The sequence below is a fragment of the Phalangium opilio genome, unplaced genomic scaffold (genome assembly GCF_054372755.1).
Source record: "Phalangium opilio isolate 3A_F unplaced genomic scaffold, DU_Popi_V2 ptg000038l_1, whole genome shotgun sequence".
Classification (NCBI taxonomy): domain Eukaryota; kingdom Metazoa; phylum Arthropoda; class Arachnida; order Opiliones; family Phalangiidae; genus Phalangium; species Phalangium opilio.
In genome coordinates, this window is record NW_028324161.1 from 5,607,501 (window position 1) to 5,631,093 (window position 23,593).

Here is a 23,593-nt window from a genome sequence, read left to right on the forward strand (position 1 = left end):
AAATTTTCAGAAAGCTTAGAGAAGCGCCATGCTTTAATGAACGAGGGAAAATCAAAGCCCAGAAATGAATTTGATAAAGCATCGAGTTTGATTGAGAAGATGCAAGAGTCACAAAACACCATTATTGGCGAAATATCTTCCTCTTTAACCAATTTAGTGAAAGAAGCAAGAAATATGTTTGAGCAGCAAACAGAAATGGCAGTTCAGCTTAACGACATTGTCAGTCAACAAAAAGAATTAATTACACTGAAGTCTACAAGCAACCAAATAGAAATGTTGAAACTTGCAGCTCAAAGGAAGAACAATGAACTAATGCAATCATTACTCAATTGCTTGGAGGATAAGAACAAAAAATAATTTGTTCGTTTCAAGGGCAAACTTAAAGGGATAGTGTAATAACCCAACAAGCGGGTTTTTTTTTTAATAAGTTGGTCAAATTTTTCATGAACGTTGATCCACAGTCGAACAAAAATGAATTCCTTAAAGTAGAATTATGTTTAGGAAGTTCAGTTTCCTAACAAAGATAACTGTGGATCAAGGCAATACTTTCAATGAATTATATCGTTGTTTTTTATTTTAAATGGATATAATTTGACATCCAATTTTACAAAATGATTAAGTCTTAGGCATTATATCTAAGCGATGAACCTGATAATACTCTGTGATATACTTTAGTTGATGGCTCATTTACTTAAGTACAAAACCACTTGGCAATTCAAGTAAAAACTGTGATAATGGCATAGCTACTTATGGTATAATTTGTTAAATTGTGCATAGCAAGTCCATGTAAACTCGTTCAAGTACAAACTAATGGGTTAATGCAATTTTTTATAGTTTAATGTTTGACTATTGAAAAACCCATATTACCTCACTTCCTCAAGTACAAAACTAGTCATCTAAAATCTAATCATTTAGTAAAAGAAAATCCAATGAACGGTAGTGATAAAAATCATCAATGGTTTATTCAAAACTCATCATTTCGTTTCTTCATTTGTTATTTTTGCACATTTCAATAAAGTCTAACTTATTCATATCCGTGTAAATGGTATCAATATTTAATTAATAAATCGTCTACGAATTATTTGATCTCTTGTTTGCTGACCCGACAATCGCCACTTATCATGAAGATTCCTAGTGGGTGCTGCAACCTCTTCCCATGGTTCGTTATCAACCCAAAGTTTATCATCTTCCCCATATTCACCATTTTCCAGTGGTTCCAAAATATTAAAGTCATCTGGCACACCTCTTAATATGCATATATTATGCAACACTACGCAGGCTATAATAATTTTTGTTGCTTTTTGTGGAGAATAATGGAGCTTTCGGTCTTTTAGTAAGCATCGGAATCTTTGTTTCAGTACACCATTACATCTTTCAATAACGCTTCGGGTTGATTGTTGTCGTTTTGAAAACCTCTCTTGTGGAGTGTTCTTGGCAGGGTTCGTAATAGGAGTAATGAGCCATGGCAATAATGGGTAGCCACTGTCTCCTGAAAAATAAAGAAATAGATGGTAAGCTTTACCATGAATCTATTGTATAGATTCGTGGCTTTACACAATGGAGAGATATACATTAAATGTGACAGGAACTATCTATATACCTAACAGCCAACATCCTTTTAATGATCCATCAAGAAACTTTCGTTCCAAGTAAGACGATATCTCTGAGGTTTTATAGATGTATGTATCGTGAGCTGAACCCGGATACTTTGCATTGGCTTGCGAAATAACCAGATCATAGTCACAAATCTATTTTAGATAAACAATATCAAAAATTAAATTCATAAATTCCAATTTTCCATGTCATATTTACCAATTGGACGTTGATAGAATGATATCCTTTACGATTAACAAACAGGTACTCTCTATTTTCGCCATTCACTTTGACAGGGGGAACAATCGCAACATGTGTGCAATCGATGCATCCAATAACGCCGGGGAAATGTGTCTTTTCCATAAACCTGCAAAAATTTAATGTAAATAAGAACCAAAAGGGCCTTCTTTAGAAAGTAGAAAACCGTTGCCTACGGAATAAGAATTCTTCTCCGTAGAGAGAAAACTAAAGCAGATAAGAGAGTGGCCTTTCAAATCCATGCATTATGGAAAATAACTTACCTCATTTGTACAGCCATTCTTTCAGCCTCTGATAATGGAAATCTTATTGATTTTTCAGTCAAATTATCAATGATTGCATTAGTGACTTTAGTCAATACTCTAGAAACAGTCGACTGACTGACTACCAAAAACAAGTCTTGCCCAACACATAGTTGGTATGAGCCAACAGCATAGAAACGAAGAGCAATTAAAATCTAAAATAAAACTATTATATTAAGTCTATATTTATAAATTAAGAAACTGAAAAAGCACACCTTGCAATCAACAGGCAAATTCGTCGTTCTTTGCCCAGACAAAGGCCCCCTAAGCTCCCTGCACAACTCCAACACTATATGTTTCTCAAGCCTGTATAAACGCCTAAAGTTTATATCCGAGAGTTCAAAAGCTTTGGAGCGGTCTCTAATGACCCTTTGCCTTCTTAAATCTCTTCTTCTATCAATATCTAACGCGAGATAAATTAACTCAATCCGTGCTAAATTGATCGCGGCCATTTCTGCTACAAATTAACCTAAGTTGAAATGTTTTCTCTTCAAACGTCGTCTGCTCAAATGAGGCGGCTATGAGTGCTGTGAATGGTCAAAAAAGATAACGAAAGCGATTTCACCGGAGACTACCCTGTCGAAATTGATTTCGATATCTACATCAGATTTCGATTTCGAATCGAACAAATTTGGTCGAAAAAAAGTTACAGAATTCGACTTTGGCACTTTTCGATCATCCATATCGAAAACTAACACGATTTCGATCGAAATCCTCATTTCGAAGCTTACAGAATCGTGTCCCTGCAACGTCCTGATCCATACGAGACGCCAGTGAAGTCGCCCAACCGCGCGCTCTACCACGAAGCCACGCTTGGTTGTAATATAGAGCGAGTTAAATTATACTGAAGAGAAGAAAGAGAGAGTTAGGATATGCACCCCCCCCCACCTCCCCGACGCCCGCACTTACTGCGTGGGTTTAGCGGGAGACGAGAGAGAGAGAACTGTCTGGCTTTAGATATGGACCCCCCACCTCCCCGACGCCCGCCACTGGATGCTGTCGAATATATATTGTATCGCGCTAGAGGAGGAGAGACAGTTGCTTGCAATTTTTTTTTTGCAATTTATAATTATTATATATCTTTTTAATCCTAGGCAAGATTAGATTTCTACTTGGGAACTTAAACATTACAATTAATATTATCATATTAATCAAAAAAGAAATTAAGGTTCTCCCCGACAGAAGGCGCGCTAAGCAGAGAGAGTTTTCTAATTTCACCAATGATATCGTTTTTTAAGACTCGTCTGCTTAAAAGTTAGGCAGGTTGATTTACTAATAAAATTAAATGTATTAACAAAATGAAACTCGAGTCAGCGTTTTAAAACTATAACTAGTTTGGGACGGAGGTACCATTGCTCACTTTTTGTTTGGCAAGTTTAAAATTAAATGATCACTTAACGGAACTGACATAAAATAATAGGTAGATTTTTGCAGAATTAAATTGCAGATTCTTTGCAAAATTAACTAATCATTTTGGCAGTTTCCGCTCTCGCTGGGTTCATCTACTAATAACAGTTACGTAAGTGATAATTATAAAAATAAAATCAACAATCTCATAAAATCAACAACTCAAAATATAAAATGAAATTTATGATCAAAATGAATCTAATTTCAATCAACGACAAACGGAATCAACGTGTTCATCTCTCCATCCACGGAAATATGAAATTTCTACATGAAACATGAAAGTGCTATCAACCTAACAATTTTTAGAAATGTAATTTTAATCAGTGAAACATACTCATTTAAAGTTAACTAATTATAAGTCGCTAATTTGATTATTATATTTAAAAAAAATATATTATTTAAGTAATAAATTTAACGATGGTGTTGATAGTACCAATAGAGTATTCAAGGATTGATTACGTTAATATCAACATATCGGTAGGATTGCACTTTACGTGACCCACCCAACTAACAATGGTTTCTAGTTAATTGGACCATGAGGAGTCCGAAAAAAATAGTTAAAAAATTATTTGGCCGCCGCAAACAAAAAGTATTTAATTATAATTTGGAATTTCAATTTAAATTTATACAGTTTTTTAAATGCCCATTGAGATTCAGAGTCTGTCACTGAATGTTGAAGATCTCCAGTCTCTGCCAAGTGATTTAAATTTTCAGACCCTCTCTGTGGGAAAGGGGGAATTAAATTAACGAGACTTACAAACTGACATCATCCTTAAATTAAATAAGGATTATAAATGAAAATTTAAATCAAGGTATTGAAGGTTTAATTAACGTTACTTTGAAAGTATCAAATTAAAAATTTACAACTTAAGCTCATCAATAAAAAGAACATTAAGATAATTATTAATAGGCATAAACAATCATCAATAAAAAGAAAATTAAGATAAATATTAATAGGCATAAACAATCATCAATAAAAAGAACATTAAGATAATTATTAATAGGCCTTTCCTATTATGGGGGTAGTAAAACTGTACCAGTCCAGAAAGAACATACAATTTTGTTTAAGAATGGACTAGCAAAATTTTACTATTTTGTCTTCCTTAAACTTTGTATTCTGGCAGCTCTGTTGCCAAGAGTTTTATGTTAGTTTGGCAACCTAGGCCATCGTCACCAAAGCAATGTTTTTTCCTAACCTCAGGCTCATACGCCGAAGTGTGTACCTTATTCTAATGTTAGGAAAGGATTTTAAAATATCCATGCGGTGGCAAAACTAGTTAAATATCAGCAACAGTTGAAAAACCTTCGCCTAACTAACAAGGTCTGCTACAGTATAAGGTACAATTCGTTCAGTAATATAAATCGGTTACATAATAATAAAAATATAAATTTAAATAAGATTTGCAAACGCTTCAGAAACTCCCGTTACTCGGACCCCGAGTTCCCGACTCCCCGATACACTAAGGACCGAGGCTTAAACCTCGTAGCTCGCGGCCATCTTTATTGTTTACATCATGGGCTCGTCACTACAGGGTAGGAAATAAGACAGGTTTACAAGTCCCAAACCAGTTTATTAATTGCTCGGACCAGTTTATTTATTCCAAAAGTTGGGGTCAGTGGTATCAGGGAGCACATTATTAATTAGGGTTTTTGGAAAAAATAGACGGTGGGACCAGTTTATAAATTCGGGGTTCCTTTTTAGAATTTTTCTAGCTCAACACATTTTCTACCAATTCTACTCCTAGGTAGTTAGTACTCCTTGGCTACAACTTCCCTACAAAAGTTTTGTATTCTATTGACTATTGATCTTGTCTAGCGTCTATACTCTAGAATCAGTCTCTTGTAGTCGACAGTCTAGAACATAGCCAGTACTAGTTGTCAGTAGTCGTATTTCTCAGTAGTGCATGGTCACATTACAAGATTTTGATCTGGCTTACTGATAGCGAGAGAAGATATTGCCGCCGAATTTATGGAAAATGCAATAAGGCTAGTTCAGAAAAGGATTAAGAACTTCAAATATCATTAGACATGTTGATTGATATTTAGTGGCAACTAGTTGAAAAATTGTGATAAGAAATAAAAGTTAACTGTTATGGATTGTTATATGCTACTTTTTCCTACAGTAAAAAATTCAAATTCAATTAGAATTTTCAGCATCTTTACTTTTGTGTCTTTACGTGCTTTTTATTCTCACCATTTTAGAAATTTAATTTATAGTGGGACCGGTAAAATAATAATTAATGCGAGGGTCACTGGTCCCAAGGACCACCACCACATCCGCGACACCAATTCGCCGCAACCCACTCCGAAACAGACGAGCGCCTGAAAGGCTCAACCTATGAGACAGCAGCTAAACCAAGTTTTCACCATAATAACAATAACCTCATGAAGGACAGTATAAATAATGACTTTAAACAAACTTTTCACCACATTAACAATAACCTCATAAAGGACAGTATAAAATAGTGACTTAAACAAAGTTAAATCTGAATTAAAATCTACCTCATTAAGCTCAACCAAACTGTTACAAATGCATAGCGCAATATTACAAGTTGCCAATGATCTTCGAATTTTATTGTTAAACCCTCACATTATCTTAAGACTCATACAGTCACTGGGTTTTAATCTCACGGGAGAGTATTGCTATATTCGTAATTCCCGCCTATTCCAAACACAACCTAGATGGCGCCCCATCCTCAGATATCGATTGATTGTAACCCCCATTTTCTAAGCATGAGATATACGTCGTTTACCAGGCAAATTCAAGGGGGGCTGCCATTGCGTCTTAGTAGTTTTTGATACCGCCATCTAGCGTCGAAGTAAAGCGTAAAATTCGGTATTTTTGTCTCTTTAAACGTCGGTGTTTAAAGCCATCTAGCGTTCAAAAGCAGGAAGTTCAAAACCATCGTCTGAAATCCTTTGGCTCGGTGAATCCGATGATTTGAACATATTTTTTTAATTCTCATTGGTAATTAGTAAGTTTTGAAAAATAAAAATGGCAAGCTGGGGTAGAACATGTTCCGTTCTTGGCTGTAAAAGTAGTGATAGGGATTTAAGGGAGTGGAGATCGTGGGTTTGCAAACTTCATTCGGGACCTGACAAAGGGTTAACTCTGTGTCATAAAGATTGTTGTTGTCCGCGGCCATTTTTAAAATACGGAATAAAATCAAAGTACAGAATTCGCTCACTAGATGGCGATTACCAAAAACTACTCGCATTTTAAAAATGGGAGGTAACCTCGTACATCGCGTATAGGAGAGAACACTCCTCACTTCTTTATCCGCACTCAAGCGGCATCCTTGCCACCCAATGTAACGAATGACCATAATCATATGGTAGACTAAATCTTGGATATTGATTAGTATATCAAGCCTAATTAATCCACCAAGACTTGAACACTACAGTTAATTACTTATTTAATTAAACTGTAAACCAAATTCTTACTAGATTGGTTTTATTCATAATCGGAATGCTATTTTATAAACAATGGAAAAAAACCTGAAAATTATAAATTTGTCGGGGTCAATGAATATAGTAATACTAATTCTAGTCACTAGAGGGCGCGCAAAAGTGTAATCTGGCCGGGGCCATCTTGTTCACTTCCATCCCCTTTCGAGCAGGTAATGTTGGAATCAATGAATATGATAACCTCTTCTAGATTGGAGTTATCGCTTCTCAATTGTGGGGCGTTTTTATTCCATAGTAGAATATGGGCGTGTGGTGATCCCCTCATTTGGAACTCTATTCTAATGTAGTAATCATCAATGATTCCAATCGGTGACTCCTTGCTTCGCAGAAACTTGAAAAATTCTCTCAAACGATAATCAAAATATCGGCTGCAGGTGACAGGGTCCTCGTTGATAAGCTTAGCTCTCTCCATAAATCCCAAGGTTTTTACATATTCTTTCGCAGTTTCTCGAGGGTGCCCGGCAATGACGCACAAGGACTCCAAAAGCTCTTCCCATTTCGTCTCAGCGGCACTCAGCGTGAGGAACCACGTAGGATTACCAAGTTGGCGAACCATAGCCAGAAGATCTTTCTCACGCTGTTGTAAATAGCCAGGGGAAGATCTGACGCTTTCCAAAACTTTGTAACCATCATCGTGTTTCACCAAAGAATCCAAATTTCCAGGCGCTGTTAATGCTCCCGCTGTGTATGCTTGGCCAGTTTTGGACTTGGTTTTTCTCATGCAAATATTAGTAGCGCTCCGTAGTTTTGACGATACTAATTTAACATAGGAATAAAATATTTTTGGAATACTAGAGGCACAACGCCTATCGCTGCATCTGAACTCCCATTTTATTTGCTGTGTGTACGTTGCCTTGGGTGGTAGCTTCAAAGCTTGGCCAGCGTAAATACTCGGGAAAGAAAGGTATTCAGAGTCCTCATCATAAAGAATTGATTGTGGTGTCTGCCCTTCTCCAGGAGCATAAGCAATACTTTCAATTTGGGGCGTAATTAGATCTTCAGATGAAAGCAAAAGAGTATCACTGTTGCCATTGTTCAATGCTGTTTCTTCATCAATTTCGTCCCATTCCTGGTCGCTGTCAGGTGCTTGCTGAGGTTCTACAGCAGAATTACTTGGTTGATCTGTACCAACAGGGGGCGTGTGCTCCACTTCAGTTGGCATATCTTCCTCATTCGATACGAAATTATTAAGTTGATCTGTACCAACAGGGGGCGTGTGCTCTACTTCAGTTGGCATATCTTCCTCATTCGATACGAAATTTACACTATTGGATACGCTGAATTCCAAAGCCACTTCATCTGGAACTGTAACTTCATGTTTCAAATACAAAGGAGTTGTTATTAGAATCTTTAACGCATCCAGTATTTTTCTGGGAAGAACTGTTTCAAACATATAGTGATGTTGATATTCCTTCTTCCTCATGAGTTTAACTTGAATAACTTGAGTGTCAGTGGGGCCTCTGGGCAGAATTGAAACAGAAGAGTCGATTGAAACTGGTACATTTACGACATTACCGCGAATGCCTCTTTGCTGATCAACTCCTAGTTTTCGTATCTGCATAAACGGTAATCGCGGAGAAATCATTCTACATTCAAGCTTTGTAAGATCTTTCAACTCCATGGGCAAATCAGGAAAAAAATAGCCGTTTTCTCTGGAAAGTGGCGGTACTTTCCTTCTAGAAACGTAGCTGTGGCAAGAACCACACAACAAAATATGCGACGGAAGCACTCTCTCGTGTACTCCTTCAACTGACCAGTATTTCACCGACTCTGTTTTTTTAACAGAAGTACGGAAAAATAGTCCAGAACAGCATTCGCATTTATAATCTGGACCATATGATATATTTTGCAGATAGGCGTTTTCGAAATATTGTGAGTGTTGTCTCCTAACGGTTCTCCTAGCATACTCTGTCATAAGCTCGAATTCAGCATAATTTTCATCAAGTCTTCTAATCTGCCTTGTAGCGTTGTCCCTCTGCATTTCAGCTTCTCTATAGTTGGGATCTTGACGCCGATCAATTCTTGACAAAATATCTCTCTGGTTTTCGGCTTCAGAATACACGGAATCTTCACGCCTACTTTGCCTTGTAGCATTGTCCCTCTGCATTTCAGCTTCTCTATAGCTGGAAACTTCACGCCTCTCAATTCTTGACAAATTATCTCTCTGGTTTTCGGCTTCACGGTACACAGAATTTTCACGCCTAATTTGCCTTATAGAATTATCTCTCTGGATTTCCTCCTTAGCATAATCCATATTTCCTCTTCTTTTCTTCCTAGAAAGATTATCCGTTTCTAACTCAGATTGAGCATAATTTGAATCTGCTCGCTTTTGTCTCCGTTTCAAAAGATAATTTTGCATGTTATTAGTTTTCTGATCCACAACTGAAGCTAAAGGATGCTGACCAGCTGATGGGTCCTGACAAGTAAAGCCCACACTAGTTGATGGGTCCTGCTGAGTTAAAGAACTCTGACTAGTCGATGGGTCCGGCAGAGTTGAAGAACTCTGACTAGTCGATGGGTCCGGCAGAGTTGAAGAACTCTGACTAGTTGATGGGTCCTGCTGAGTTGAAGAACTCTGACTAGTCGATGGGTCCGGCAGAGTTGAAGAACTTTGACTAGTTGATGGGTTCTGCAGAGTTGAAGAACTTTGACTAGTTGATGGGTTCTGCAGAGTTGAAGAACTTTGACTAGTTGATGGGTTCTGCAGAGTTGAAGAACTTTGACTAGTTGATGGGTTCTGCAGAGTTAAAGAGCTTTCACTGGTAGAAGGGCCCTGACTAGCAGGAGATTCTAACACCAACTGCCTCTCTAGCTTCTTATTTGCCGCATATCTCTCTCGTCTTTGATTTTTTTCTCTTTCTCTGAATTCTGGATTCAAACGTAGCCTTCTCATCTTTTCCGCTGCTGTTTTTTTCACATTAGATGCCATTTCTGAACTCTCTCGTATTTGTATAACAGCCGAGTAAAACGGCACAAGGTCAATTTTGATTTCACACCGTTGAAAATGTCCTAACTTAGTTCATAACTTGTTCGATATCCTGAAAACAATCTTGGTTTACGCGTAAATAGGCCTAACAAATAATAAAATATGACAATGATAGAAAACAAAACTACCCGTTGAAATAAATACTTACTTGAAATTAATTCTGAAAATAAACTATAATTAGTGGTAAATTAATAGGCCTAATAAAAAAAATGAGAACTATGGTAACAAAATTCAAAACAAATACTTATTTCGAACAATAAGTTTTCAATTAGCATTCACAAAAAGCAGAAGAAATCTTCCACAGCCGTTAAACACAGAGTTCGCAAGAGAACAAAGTAAAGGAAATTCAAAGCAGTGATGCCAGGTGGGACAAATGAAATTTCCCTTTCTAACCCTTAAAATTTCCCTTTTTGGACCAAAATTTCCCTAGTTCAGGGCTGCCAGATTCCGCGCCTAGAACGAAAAGTTTCACTAGTGCCACCGTGCGGAGAAAACACGAAGCTTGATCTAGGGGAAACCATAATGGCAGGCCTGAGACTTGTAGCAGCATCAGCGGCAATGTGTATGTGATGTTTAAACTGATATTTCAGTGCCAAATGAAAATTAGTTCTCGAAATTTCTTGCAATGAATGAACCACAATTTTCAGAAGAGAATATTTTCAAAAATGGTAAGTGTTGAAAACCTAATCACCCTAATATTAACCAAGTTAGTTATGTAAACTCTTAAGCCCTGGTCATAACATTAGTATAAAAATTGGTAATACTGTTTTCATTTTGTTTAGTACCTGTTGCTCTCTCTCTTGTCAAAATTGCTACAAGTATTACACATATTTTCCAAAAGATACTACTGAAAAAATTCGAAAAGCTCTTCAGTCAAACTTTAAGGGAAATGAATTCACACAGTATGGAATTATAAACAAAAAAAAAACTCTTGTTGCTTGAAAAAAAAGTCTAATTTAAAAGTAACGAAGATTGGTTTCGAAGTCAGCCCTTCTTATCCATTCTTGGGGTGTTCCCCTGACGGTCTAGTCAACGATAATTTGGTCGAAATGAAGTGTCCAGTCATTGGTGAAAAAGGAAACTTAGAAACAGTCCTCAAGAAAACTCCTTATGTAATCAAGAAGGACGGAACATTTTCTTTGAAACCCAAACAAATGTATTATGGGCAAGTGCAACTTAGTTTGGCACTTTTAGGACTTCAAAGTTGTCATTATGTAATTTATTCTAAACTGGAAGATGACTGTTTTGTTATTGATGTGCCAAAAGACCAAAACTTTATTAACAATCTTTTACCAAGATTACAAATTACTTTTTTCAAAAGGTTTTTTGCTTATTTTAATTACTACATTCCAAATTATTTGAAATGGAATAAAAAGGACGGAATGTAATGGCGCAAATAAGGCTGAAGTGATATTTTTAAGTTCATTAAAATGTGATAGAACCTTACAAATTTATTAAATAAAATTGTTTTTCAAAATTTATTATTTAATAAATAATAAATAAATTTTTTTATTTATTTTTAATGCATTATTTATTTGCATTTTTTTCACGGGTTTTAACAAGCTTGGGAACTGCGTAAGAGTTAATTTAAAATGATTTGAGGTCTGAACTTTACTTCCAAACAAAGCTGATAGAGCGGTGAATGAAATGCCAAGTTTTAGTTTCATGAGTGTCAAAAATACCCTATCTCGAGACTCGTAGTTTCCCCCATTCTTGGCCCTCTCTACCTTATTTGTCCATGAAAAAGGGGTATGAATTTTCTGTTAATATTTTTAATGATCGCATCAAATAGACCAGTACTTTGTAATCCTGTTAATGAAATTATGGAGGTGGCATTCAATATTTGTTGATCATGTTTCCTTAACGGCAGTTTTTTGGAAGGAACAGCCAAGGGTCTGGGAGGGTAACTTAACTTATCTACAATAATAACTCTAATTCTAGAGGGCCGGTAGGCCCTTCTAGATAAGAACCCACACCCTCCCGTAATGTTAAAGAAATAATTCACAGATTTTAGGCTTAGCGTCCCATAGAAAAAGCATGGGATTTTTGGTGGTCCACTCCATCGAATAACTCAGAAACTACTGCGAAGTTAAGGTTCGGAACACTTTTGAATTATCAAGCAACTATTGAATGTTGAACTTCTGAAGCTTGATTAAGAACAATTAATTCTAAGTATTTTATTTTAATTAATTTATAAATCATAGTAAAACCGTGACATATATTACACTGTTTTCATAGCATTTCGTTCAGCCTTCATCAGGTTTGTGGCGCATAGAATAACGCGTCTGCCCATGGAGCAGGAGATTGCAGGTTCGAGTCCTGGCAAGCTCGGTGTTTACTTTTACAGATCTTCTATTCAACATAAATGAAATAATCCTATAAATACAATGTTTGGATAATTTTTTTGTTACGAAGTACGGGCTTGTGGCGTAATGGATAACGCGTTTGCATTCGAGGCAAAACATTGCAGGTTCGAGTCTTGGAAAGCTCGTTGTCTAGTTTTGATGAAGAATCTTAGTATATATAAGGGAAAATTCTTAAATAACAAACTTTCAATGAAATGTGCGCGTGGTTTAGATATAACTTTTTTTTAAATCTATACAAAAAGGTCAACTAAACTTAATTGAGTCACCAACCGCCTTTTTATATAAAATAAGTTACCACCCGCCTATCTATGGTGAATTAATTGACAACCTGCCTACCAATTGGGAATTAATTTACCACTCCCCTGCCAAATAATTTAAAATTTTAATCTTTCCCATAAAATAATGAGAGGCACTTGGAGGGAGCCAATATGCTCACGAACATCTTACTGGAACATCGAATTAATGAAGTTTGACATGCATATTATTATTTTTATAATAGATTAATACAAATTAAGGCTGAAGGAACAGATATTATATAAAAAAGACTTGGTTTGCCCAAGCCTTAAAAACAAAACGATAAGAGTTTTTCCAGTTGTCTGAAGCGAGGATATTATTTTTTTTTTCAATTGAATTTTAAAGACAATCCGTATTTTACTACTCTTTAGAATTTAATTCAATCACCTGATTTTACTGCTAATGGATTAGTTTCCTATAAATTAATTGAAATAAAAAATTACTTATCTCCTGATTTTTCAACAACAATTCCATTTTCCTGAATCATTTTATCAAGCATTTATTATTTTGAGGGATATCGTGTAAATTTAATCAAATTGACTCTTTTTTTTAATTTCCGAGAATTTTCCTTTCAAAAGGTTATAAACACATCAAGTTTTCATAATGTTGTCAACTAAATAGCAACTCAACCAACACTTCTAAAATCTTCCCAACAAGTACTGATATACACAGTTCAATAATTGTGACTGTGCTTGAAGAAGAAACGAACCCCTTTATAAAATAAAAGAAAAGTGATAACAGCCCAGCTACAATGTATTCCACGTTCTTCTTCAAAAATTATGAAAATTGGTACACATTATGATTGGAACAACTTGAACATCATGACAGAATTTTACAGCCCTGTGTTCAATAGTTTGGCCGCCATATTGGAAAATGGTCGCCGTGAATGCTAGGTACAGTATATTTCACCATGTTGTTGGAAAATTATGAAAATTGATAGGTATAATAATCAGAGCTGTGTGAACCTCATACAAAAATATTGAAGCCATTAGTCAGATAGTTTGGCCGCCATGTTGGAAAATGGCCGCCATCAATGCCATTTAGATACAGTATATGGTTCAAAAATAATGAAAATTGGTAATAATTATTTTGAAGACCATCTAAACATCATACTTGAATATTGAAGACGTGCTACTGATAGTTTAGGCGCCATCTTCGAAAATGACTGCTTGAAATGCCAGATATATTACCGATATATAAATTTTTTCGATATTTTTTATTGTGTAAATGATTTTCATGAACGTATAAAATGCTATAAAAATAACTATTTTCAAGTCTAAATTATCGACCCATCTTCAAAAATACTCGCTGAAATATTACTATCCTAAAATCTGGAAAAAAGAAAAGGAAAGCCATATTACTCGGATTTTGGTTAGGAAAAACTGTTTTATATGGGGTATATACATTCTAGTGTCGTTAAGGATTAGATTTAAGACACATTTTTAAAATTTCGTTCTTATTTCTCCTCATCCTGAAGATTTTTTATTACGGCTAATACCTTGACAATGACCACACAATGCCCAGCAAGCTAATCCAGATTGTCTACATTCACAGTTCTTTATACAAGATGTTCTGCAGACTGCAGGTACAAATAATGAGTGCTATAAGTTCATCTGATGCCGGAAGGAGAATGGTGTGAATGGTTCTTCGACTTTCGCGATCGCGAACCTATCCTCACTGTTCGGGATTAAATCGTTTCCCAGCTATTGTTGGACTTGAAGATACGCTCGGAAAAAATGCAGTTTTGCGGCGTCTGTTGTTGGATGAAACTTAGCGAGATCAAATGAGGACTTGACAGTATGTGTGGCAAGGGTTCCATTATACGTCTAATATCTACATAGTTGAAGCTTGGACGCGTCAATTATCACCCTAAGAAAAGCGAAAAGAAATCTCTCTTCGGCAGCAATGGCTTCCTTAGATGCAATATGGTCATTAAAAAAGCCCAACAAATTAGTAAAATGTTGATTATCTGTCATTACTTTAAACCATGCCTTATCATAACCAAACCCAGTTACAGCACGTAAATGAAAGAAGTGTTCTTTTAACCTTTTTAACTCAAAGGACTTGTCGTTGCGGAGGGGGCCTGAGTTCGGTGTGACGGTTCGGGAGTTCCTTGGGTTCGCCCTTGGTTCAGAGCGTTCCTTATCCCAATCCGTGAAGGTTTTTCCCGGCCGCTTCGCCCACGCCCAGGTGTTGTCTTGGCTCGCTCCCGCTATTGGCAACCCTCTAGGGGTCGCGTATACACTATTTGTTTGGGCCGTATGGCACTGTTGTGCTTGGAGAGAACTCCCCCGTCTCCTCGAGTCTTCTGCTGCCTTAATCCTTCCCTGTCACCGACCACCTTACGACTGGGCTTGACGTTGACGGTGTCCAGCTTCTGTCACCTGCTCAAGTGGCGTTTGTCGGTCCCACTGGCTGCTCCCGTGTGCCATGACGGCGGTTCCGCTGGTTCAATTTGGAATATGATGGGGAGGGGCGCTGATAAGGCCCCCAGCTAAGTGTAGCGCCTAATCAAGGGTTCTGACATGCAATTATTATGAAAAATCTTCAGTATGACGATGTATATGAATGAAATGTTAGAGATTTGTCTAAAATCTAATCTTAAACAACACTAGAATATATAAACTCTATATTAAAGAATATTCTCTAATCAACATGTTGAGAATAACAGCTTTGAATAACTTTTCATTCTTTCAGAATTTAGGGCAATAATTTTCGTGTGGCCATTTTTAAAGATAGCGTCGATAATTTCAACTTCGAGATATCTATTTTTTGTTGTTTATTACGTTAATAAAAATCATCTATTCAAAATAGGAATTTCAAAAAGATTTACATATTTGAAATATATTTAGCATTTCCAGAAGTCATTTTCGAAGATGGCGCCCAAACTAACAGTAGCACGTCTTCAATATTCAAGTATGATGTTTAAACGGTCTTCATCATAATTATTACCAATTTTTATAATTTTTGAACCATATACAGTATCTAAATGACATTGATGGCGGCCATTTTCCAACATGGCGGCCAAACTATCTGACAAATGGCTTCAATATTTTAGTATGAGGTTCACACAGCTCTCATTATAATACCTATCAATTTTCATAATTTTCCAACAACATGGTGAAATATACTGTACCTAGCATTCACGGCGGCCATTTTCTAATATGGCGACCAAACTATTGAACACAGAGCTGTAAAATTTTTCCATGATGTTCATGTGGGCCAATCATTATGTGTACCAATTTTCATAATTTTTTAAGAAGAACGTGGAATACATTGTAGCTGTAATTCCCGGCGGCCATTTTCCAAGATGGCGGCGAAAGCTCGCGCTCTACAGCAGGGGACTTTTAGTATATTTTTTGTTGGGTCAAAAACAACACATGTACCAATTTTCATCTTTATGTTCAAATGTTCTAGGTCAAACCCTAAAAGTCCTGGGCTATTAGCAGTGTTCTGCATAACGGGATTCTGTTTTTGAATTTTGACGTCACGGTGCTTAGCGCTGAGCTAGCGCGGTCTTCAAAGAAAATAGTCGGCTCTTTGAATAACGTGACGTAAAACGCGTAGTTCTCAGCTTGGCGAAAAAACCATGGAGGAATTAATACAAATAGCTATATGGGACTATAGCTATTTAAATGGCGTGCTTTGTATACTGCTTTAATATTTCATAAATTTTAACTTAAGAAACATTTCCATATCTGGGTAAATAAGTTTGTAAGTAGTCGTCTTGACTCGGAGAGGTAATATTTTGGTTTTCCCAACTTGTTTTTCTACTGTTGCTGCTGTGTAACTGACAACTGTTTTGACTGCAGTGGTTGGGAAATTGGCGAATTTGTATTTCTTTCCTCGAATTTAACCCTGCTTGGTTGGGCAAAGTCATTCCCAATTTGCCCAACACTGGTTTCAAGAGACTAGATGCCTTTCCCGCGACATATTTATTAATGGTCCTAGAACAATAGTAGCAGCCATAGAGGTATGGGAGCAGCCGAGAGGAAGTTCGATATTTTTCTCAATATTGGTGGTGAAATGATGCTGATTTCTGAAACCGACACAATATTATCGTCAAACCTAGTGATCATTTTTAAAGCACTCTTTTTAGATATCCATTATTTTCTCCTTGGAAGGAACTTTCAACTTTGTTTAGTAGATTCTGTAGTTTACCTTTTTAGTAGTATTACTTAAGTTTAATTCAAATTACTACCAAAGCAAATTCTCATAATGCTAACAGATATAAGACATTCAATTTATGAATGCCTGTTTTGTTGTCAACTGAATATAAAATATACTAGTTTTTGACCCCAAAATATTGCTATCTTTTCCAAATAATTGCTTATTAGCTTGTTCGTTATCAACTCTTCCAAAATGTTGCTATAGTAGTTTATACAACAAATCGTTTAATTTTTGCCTTTTAAGAATTAAAAATACACTTAGTCAAGGCTTACCAGAGTAAAGAATCAATTTCATTGTCAATCACTTCCATCCAAGTTCTATCAGCATTCAAATATTTCCTCAAAGACGACTGAAATACGGAATAATTTTAATTTGAAACACAAAAAATAGGTGTTAAATATGGGGCGCCAAACCGGACAAAATTCGTCCAAATTACTGGTATATATTAGTCGAAATCTGATATATATTAGTTGAAATCTGATATATATTAGTCGAAATCGAATATATATTAGTTGAAATCTGATATATATTAGTCGAAATCGATATATATTAGTCGAAATCTGATATATATTAGTCGAAATCTGATATATATTAGTCGAAATCTGATATATATTAGTCGAAATCTGATATATATTAGTCGAAATCTGATATATATTAGTCGAAATCTGATATATATTAGTCGAAATCTGATATATATTAGTCGAGATATATATAGTCTGATATATATTAGTCGAAACCTGATATATATTATAGTCTGGAGAATTAGCAGAAAATCATGCACTTTGTGAAGAAAGCATGAAACATTGCACAGTGATAAATAAAGGCATTTCTAATTAATTCAAGATTAGAGTCCACCTCTAGCTCACCTGTGACATTTGTGACAAGCTTTCAAAAGTCCCCTAACGACACATATATTTGAATTCTGAAATTTATGAAGCTCCCTAAACTTCGTTGCAAAGCGAAATACGTCCAGCCGGGACTCGCTAAGGGCATTTCCACGGGGGCCGTCTGTAAAGCGAAAACATACGCAATTTGTGCAGTCTTAAAGGATATAATATTTTTTAAAGCAATGGAATTATTTAAATATAGAGAACGCACACAATTTTAGTTTTAACACTTTTTAGTAGCTCTATTTGAATATAGTATTGCTTTTTAATTTATCGTGTTCTTAAAATTATTTTTCACACCCGCCACATTTTCGAAGTGCGGTGCAAGGTAAATTTGCTTTGACACATTTGCATTTGCCATGTAAACCTTTAAGGCACCCACTTTTAACCATTTCGCGACAAGTTTCTGCCGCTGGCGGCATTGTCAGCCATATTGGTTGCCATTCTATGGTACTATCAGGTTGTACAAGTTTGGTCATTCCGAAGTTAGACGCGTCCGATAAATACGGCTGTTTTACCAATGTCCGCCCCCAAAAGTCACTCGAAGCATGTGTTGTAACCATAGATATATTAAAAGGGTAGATACACAATTCAATGGGAGGTCGACGCCGAAGGGGCAACGAGCAGACAGCCGCTATTTTCTGGGGGTAGCCGTATAAAACGCCATCTATCGGGAACTTTCGAAACTAAATTAAGGGATGAGTAGTGGCACTCTATGTTAACCCCCTATAGGGCATAATAAGTCAAACCTTCGGAGATGCCATTACTCCATTTTATACGAGCTAAGAGCAGAAAAACCTTTTATAAAACACTTGGAACTTGTATTTCTACTTACTTTCGAGGAAATACCACCGTTTTCTGAAGGTAAGTCTTTTTTTATACATTTATTAGTAATAAAAACATTTAAGGCGAGCTAAGCCTTGGTCATGGCCATAATGTAGATTTGCACATAGAGAAAAGAGAGCGTAATCTGCCGTGTTTTACAAGACCAAGGCTTAGCTCGCCTTAAATGTTTTTATTACTAATAAATGTATAAAAAAAGACTCTTACCTTCAGAAAACGGTGGTATTTCCTCGAAAGTAAGTAGAAATACAAGTTCCAAGTGTTTTTTTAAAAGATTTTACAGGTGTAAAATTTATAAAATACGTTTTTCTGCTCTTAGCTCGTATAAAATGGAGTAATGGCATCTCCGAGGGTTTGACTTATTATGCCCTATAGGCGGTTAACATAGAGTGCCACTACTCTAAGCTCATCCCTTAATTTAGTTTCGAAAGTTCCCGATAGATGGCGTTTTATACGGCTACCCCCAGAAAATAGTGGCTGTCTGCTCGTTGCCCCTTCCGCGTTTTTTCGTTAAGCCTAAGCCAGCGAAGTGGATCTAGACCCTTTATAGTTTTACTATATCTATGGTTGTAACTACGCGGTGCCAGTCATCCTCTCTCTCTCTCTCATTCCCCATCACATTTTAACGCAAAAGGAGAGAAAACCGCATGGTCAACTTGCAAAGCATTCTATGAACTAACTCATGCTTTACAAACCAAATTCAGAAGTCCTTCTAAAATAGTCGTTAAAGAATTTCTACCAACTATAAAGAGATTTGTAATTACGTATGAACATTGGTAAAGCAGCCGGACTAAACTGGCACAACTTCATAGTACGGTAGAATGGCAACCAAAATGGTTGACAATGCCACCAGCGGCAGAAGCTTGTCGGGAAATAGTTAAATGTGGGTGCCTAAAAGGTTGACATGGTAAATGCAAATGTGTAAAAGCAAATTTACCTTGCACCGCACTTTGAAAATTTGGAGGGTGTGTAAAATAATTTTAAGAACGCAATAAATTAAAAAGAAAAATATTCAAATAGCGCTTCTTAAATTGCATTTAACGTTGTCTATTTTAAGTGTTAAAACCAAAATTGTGTACGTTCTCTATATTTTAATCAGTTCCATTGTTTTAAAAACATATAATATCCTTTAAGACTGCATAAATTGCGTATGTTATCGCTAGCGAGTCCCGACTGGACCGTCCGCCTTTCGCTCTGCAACGAAGTTTAGGGAACTTCATAAATTTCAGAATTCAAATATACAGTATATGTCGTTAGGGGACTTTTAAAAGCTTGTCACAAATGTCACAGATGAGTTTGAGGTGGGCTCTAATCTTGAATTAATTAGAAATACCCTTATTTATCACTGTGCAATGTTTCATGCACAGTGCATTAGTTTTTGCTAATCCTCCAAACAATAATATATATCAGATTTCGACTAATATATATCAGATTTCGACTAATATATATCAGATTTCGACTAATATATATCAGATTTCGACTAATATATATCAGATTTCGACTAATATATATCAGATTTCGACTAATATATATCAGATTTCGACTAATATATATCAGATTTCGACTAATATATATCAGATTTCGACTAATATATATCAGATTTCGACTAATATATATCAGATTTCGACTAATATATATCAGATTTCGACTAATATATATCAGATTTCGACTAATATATATCAGATTTCGACTAATATATATCAGGTTTCGACTAATATATATCAGGTTTCGACTAATATATATCAGGTTTCGACTAATATATATCAGGTTTCGACTAATATATATCAGATTTCGACTAATATATATCAGATTTCGACTAATATATATCAGATTTCGACTAATATATATCAGATTTCGACTAATATATATCAGATTTCGACTAATATATATCAGATTTCGACTAATATATATATATATCACTTTTCGTCTAATATACATCACTTTTCGACTAAAATATATCACTTTTCGACTAAAATATATCACTTTTCGACTAAAATATATCACTTTTCGACTAATATATATCAGATTTCAACTAATATATATCAGAGTTCGACTGATATATATCACTAATATGTACGAATTTTGTCCGGTTTGGCGCCCCATAGTTAAAGATAATTATTACCTCCTTTCATCTTGTTACGCCCAGTTATCTCCGTCGGCAAAACTACTAAACCGGCGTTAGGCCTAGTTTGAATATTTATCTCGCTAATCTCGTGACCTGCGCGAAGCCGCGATTTTATTTCACGTTGGCGCATGCGCCGATTACGTTTAACGAAAATAATTCCATTGGCGGTACAAATAAATACCCTCAAAAACCCAAAAATATGCAAATGGTGCAAAAAGGCACCTCGATGACAACGATAGGCTTGTTTAAGCACCCCTTAGGGTTGGAATAAGCACCTTAAGGTGTTTTTTTTAAAGAAAATACCTCTTAAGGTACAAATACATCACGTCAAAATCCCATTTTTTTTACAGTGTAGGGTAAAACTATAAACGAGTTGATTTTGTAAAATTACTGAAATATTCCGCAATAATCTCTCTTCACAACCAGGGTTCCGTGGCTTAGTGGTTAAAGCGCCTGCCTAGTAAACAGGAGATCATGAGTTCGATTCTCGTCTGAGCCTCGTTGTTATGATACATGAACTAGTTTTCGTAGCTATTTATTTTAGAAAAACTAAAAATAATAGTTGATTGAGATGTGCATATATGCAATCTATAGGGTAAAACTACAAACGAGTTGATTTTGTAAAATTACTGAAATATTCAGCATTAATTTCACTACGTAACATGGGCTCCGTGGCTTAGTGGTTAAAGCGCCTGTCTAGTAAACAGGAGATCATGAGTTCGATTATCGTCGGAGCCTCGTTGTTATGATACTTGAACTAGTTAGTAGTAGGGACTACCTAGATATGCAGACATCCAAGATGGCCGCCACCCCAAGATGGCCGCCCTCTCCCCATCCACCAGACTCAAACCAAACTTTTCAGACAAGTCTAGACTAGCCCGAGCTGTTAGTTTCATCCCTCCCATGACATCATCTTCTTAACTTAAACTAAAACTAAAACTATAGTCAACCTTGACGTCATCCCTGGCTTGCTAACATTGGGTGTTACCCTTTTTTCTCTGTAAGCCTAAAGTTAATAAAAACACAGATTTTAAGACATCAAATATTTACTTTTTATAAGATGTACAGATATGGGTGATAAATAAATACAGAATATATATTACAAAATAATCAACAACCAACAAGGATAAACAAACATGTTTTAAAGAGTTCATTTTTCACGTTGACCCTGTATCGTTATTTGACTCGGAAGTGCAATCGGCGGAGGGACGTTTGGGCTTATTTTCTAATTGTTTTCTGTTTCGCCGTTCAATTTCGTAAAGAGTTAACAAAACGTTGACTATTAACCCGTAAACAAAAAAGAAAATGAGGCACAACATATTGCGAGGGCTATGATAGCAAATGATATTTAAATTGCTAGTACGTGCTATATGTAACAAACTAGAGAGGTAAGAGGCAGTTTTAATTGGATCCTATTTGTCACATTAGGCGGAGCGTAAGTAAAGAGATAATATCATTGGATAGGTTAATTAAGGTGGAGTTAGAAAATAAGCCTATAATTATAAGTCTGACAAGAATAACAAATATAGAAATAAAGATTTTTTAATAACAAACAATATAATATATACAATAACAAATATTTATATGAAAAACCCACCACCATTTAAAAAGATTAAACACCGGTCGACCCAAACCCCCCACTGCCGCGTGCCGTCGGGGTCAAAGTCTAGAAACAACATAAAAATGTGTTACGTGCTGAAACCTAAATTAAAAACTTGAAAATATTTACCGCCGTTTCCACCGGTCTTAGCAATATAACCGGGGTCACTATCAATTGGGCAAGCCTATTGCCCCGCCGAATATTGTAGGCGGTGTCCCCGACGTTGGCTATGACGACTTTTATGGGTCCCCGATAGTCGGCGTCTATTATTGTTAAGAATTATTATACTTTTAAGCACTATAAAATAACTAATAAACATACCTATCGTCCCCTCGGCGACAAACAGCCCTTGGGCTGTTAAGCTGCTACGGCCAACAAGGCGGCCGTAGCTGTTCTCGGGCAGCATCACGCCTAACCCAGTCGACACGATTTTGATACCGTGAGGGTCGATTACGGTATCCACTGGACAATATAAGTCCAGTCCGGCCGACTGGGGGGTGGCACGACGGGGAGTAAGCGCTGCCGGATGGATTTTAATCACGGGCAGGCAGGGCAAACGAGGAGCGGTAGAGAAAGACATCTTAAAGTTTTTGGGACTGGTGTTTCAGAAACAGAAGTTAAACAACTGATAACTTTCATTTTGAAACACGGGGCTTATATACAAAATTAGCGAGGTCAAATCTAATAGTGTCTAGCCAATACTTTCAAGATTTTTAAAATTTAATAAATAGCCAAAAAGTTAATTAGATATATAGGTATAAAATTACAAAATCTCTCCGAGGTCTAAGTTTTTTTTCGTATGCAAAAAAGTTGTCTAGGTGTGTTTTAAATAATTCAAACGAGATCGTGTTATATAAAAAACCCTTTAGCGAAGGTTAAAAAGAAGTTACTTTGATAAATGCCTAAGGGGACAAATATTATTCGTATGCAAAAGCTTGTTTAGGCGTGTTTCGAATAATTTGAATAATTCTCACGAGATCGCTTTATATAAGAAAAACAATTTATTAGTGAAGGTTAAAACTAATTACTTTGGGAGGGACGGAAATTGTTTTTTTGACATGATTTAAATCTAAATAAATGTATATTAATATTAAACTATAGAGGTATTTTTTATATAGATAGATATCCTAATGTCTTCTATAATCTTTAGTACCAACTCCACAATAAAAAAATGTTTTTAGGTCAAATTAAAAATAGCGTATCAGACATAATTATATTTTTTAAATTCTTAATAAAAAAAACCATGTCTAAGCCTGTATTCTAAAAAAAATGGCCCTGAGATTTTGGGTATAAA

The 23,593-nt window shown here is 36.0% G+C and overlaps 2 long non-coding RNA genes across 2 annotated transcripts in view; one reads left to right on the top strand and one right to left on the bottom strand.

Moving 5' to 3' along the window:
- The window catches only part of LOC149682794 (uncharacterized), a 524,355-nt gene that overhangs the window by 251,194 nt on the left and 249,568 nt on the right, over positions 1 to 23,593 (top strand). The window lies entirely within an intron of this gene.
- The window catches only part of LOC149682799 (uncharacterized), a 34,325-nt gene continuing 22,363 nt past the window's right edge, over positions 11,632 to 23,593 (bottom strand). The window contains exons 2-3 of the long non-coding RNA XR_016365528.1: positions 11,815 to 11,931; positions 11,632 to 11,741 (exon numbers count right to left, since the gene is read on the bottom strand). This is a non-coding gene — a long non-coding RNA (uncharacterized LOC149682799). The remainder of the gene's footprint in view (positions 11,742 to 11,814; positions 11,932 to 23,593) is intronic.